This window comes from Daktulosphaira vitifoliae, unplaced genomic scaffold (genome assembly GCF_025091365.1).
Source record: "Daktulosphaira vitifoliae isolate Bord-2020 unplaced genomic scaffold, ASM2509136v1 Scaffold_2, whole genome shotgun sequence".
In the NCBI taxonomy this organism is placed as follows: domain Eukaryota; kingdom Metazoa; phylum Arthropoda; class Insecta; order Hemiptera; family Phylloxeridae; genus Daktulosphaira; species Daktulosphaira vitifoliae.
The window spans coordinates 27,366,845-27,369,742 of record NW_026099573.1 but is presented as its reverse complement, the minus strand read 5'-3'; positions in this window follow the sequence as shown (position 1 = coordinate 27,369,742).

The window sequence follows — 2,898 nt, the reverse complement described above, 5'->3', positions numbered from 1 at the left end:
CTGGCTCGCTCTATTAGTACCAATTGTAATTATAAGTAATGGCTATTCAATAAGGTCATAATATGTTAACAAAAGGATTTATTGTTGTAAACATTTGAATATAGTCCGTTATTCAAATTTGTCACGTAAGATTATAGCTAAGATTATAGGGGATTATGTGGGGATGTGGCGACCGTTGACTGTATAGTGTTGTTCATTTTATGTTTGACCTATTTGGACTGAAGATGCCTGGAATGTTATATTGGAAATCATGTTTGGTAAGTACCACAATAAAATAATTNTTATTACCACAGTAAAATATTTTTTTTTAATTTAATAATAATAACCAAGGGTTTTATTTGCCACAAATATTCTTTCAAACCCAATTTTATAAAATTCGACACTATTTATTTTTCAAAATAGATTATTTAGAAGTAAATTTTCTTAAACCTCGTGTATCGTGCATTTTATATCACCTTATAGTATCGAATAAAAGTAATTTCATAATATATAATAAATAAAGGGAAGTCGGGCTAAGCCGATCGAAATAATAAATGTTATGTTATAACATTGTTTGTTAATTAGAATAAAATTATGCCATTATAAAAATATGTCGATCTAGTCGAACGGAATAATAATAATAAGCCATAAGTATCAAAGAAAATAGTTAATTAAAATTAACATTATAAGTAAGCCATAATTTTCAAATAAAATAATTCAAATATGCCATAACGTAATTTATCGGACTGGCCGAAAATAATTATAAAATATATATATGCCACAAATAAAATTAATTATCGGACTTGCCGAGAATAATAATAAAATATATGCCAAAATCAAATTATCGGCTTTACCAAAAATAATAGTAATATAACTATGCCACGAAATCGGTTATACCGAATAAAATAATATATAATAATGTTCTAAGTCGGACTTTGCCGAATTTAAGTAAAAATATGCCACAAAATAATAAATAAATCGGACTTGCCGAATATAAATAAATATATGCCACAATATAATAAATCGGACTTGCCGAATATAATTATAAAATATAATAAATAAACAGACAATGCTGTAATGTGGCTGGGGCCCCAAAATAATAATATAATAATAATAATATAACAATACTATATATTTCAATAGTAATAGTAATAAGGACTTATTTTTTCTAGCTAGAAATTACTCACCCAATGGTCGACAACAAAGGGCGGATAGAACATAAAATTGCACGAATCGTGATAATTTGATGTCTCGGTGATCAAGTCGCTACATACGAAATTATACGAAGATGTTGAAGTCGTGGTTTGGATGTTCTATTAAAAGGGACTGTGGCTCAAAATAAAATGACAAAAGTCATGGTAATGGTCGTGACATTGACCGTGGCTGTGGCGTGGCGGTGGCGTTAGTGATGACTGGCTATGAATGGCTATAAAAAAATGGCGAGATGGCAAAATGGCAATTAGGTGAATGCAACGTATACACTATAGAGGTTAATAATTGACCTAGTTATTCGATTACTTGATTATCTGACTCAAGGATAAACAAGGGAAATTAGGTTTTAAAATATTGAACTAAATAGTTATTAGGAGTAAGTCTACAATAATCGAATTTTATTCAAAATAATTGAAAACTACATATATTATAAAATATATATTTTATAAAACTATATTTTACAGGTAGAATGATCGAGATGTAGATCGTAATTCAAAGTAGAGAGGTCCTGTGAAAGCGAAGAAGTCTTCGATAGAATTATTGATTAAGATGACCCGTCGAATGAACCTCGAAGAATAACTTCATTTGAATGAATAATTAAAAGATTTTAATTTAAGTAGTTTAAGCAATTTTTAGGATATAAGATTATATATAAGTAATTAGTATATAAGAGTAACACGATAGTTCATACTAATCCTTGTATCCGACAGGGGGTAATTTTAAAATTGGAGAGTGTCTAGATTTTTTAAATGTAACCTAGGGAATTAATCAGATTTATTGAATATTCTCTACAGTCGCCACTGGGGTAAAGAATTATTGTCAATAGCAATAACAAAAAAAAAAATTTTCTAGAGTCATAATTATTATTAAGTGGTAGGTAAGCGTATTTAATATAAATAGTGTACTTTAATATAGCATTTTACCCTTAAACCATCTTGGATTAAACAAATTCGAACATATTAGAACAAAAATAAATTATAATCAAATTTTTAAGAATTTTTAAGAGTTGAAACAGCACAATATAATAATATTCGTTGGGTCTTAAGAAGCGAAGAGCACCGTTGTCGCAATAAGATCAATTTTTCGGGTGCGTTATTACGCTGACCTTGCCTATAATTTATGTCAGCAAAAATAAAAAAAAAGTAATAATATCGACAATGATTATTATACACCTTATAATTCTTATATTTTCGGAAAATTCTTAAATTGTAATTATATTGTCATCTCATTGCTATACATATTTTACTATTTTAGTGCTAGCCCCGGGCCGAGATTTGAATGGATTTTATATTCTAGAAACGAAAGGTTTTAACTGGTCTACGTGAACAGGCGACTCGACCAAAATATTGTTTTTTGGCAGATTTATCAAAAAACTATATGGACCTATTTTCTTTAAAATAACATAAGGGCCTTCATACCTATCTGAAAATTTATTACCCTTTACCGGAACTTTAACTAAGACTTTGTCTCCCGTTTTAAACGATTGAAAATTATTCGATGATAATAGTTTTTGTTTAGTTTGTTCGGATTGTTTCTCTAATAATTGGGGTAATGATTTTCTAATATGTTTGATTTTATTAATTTCATCGATAACGTTCCCATCGGAAGGGGGAATTAGTGCAATATCAAACATGCTTTTAGGATTATAGCCGTGAACTAAATAAAATGGCGTATAATTTGTAACCGAATGTATTGAAGTATTATAGG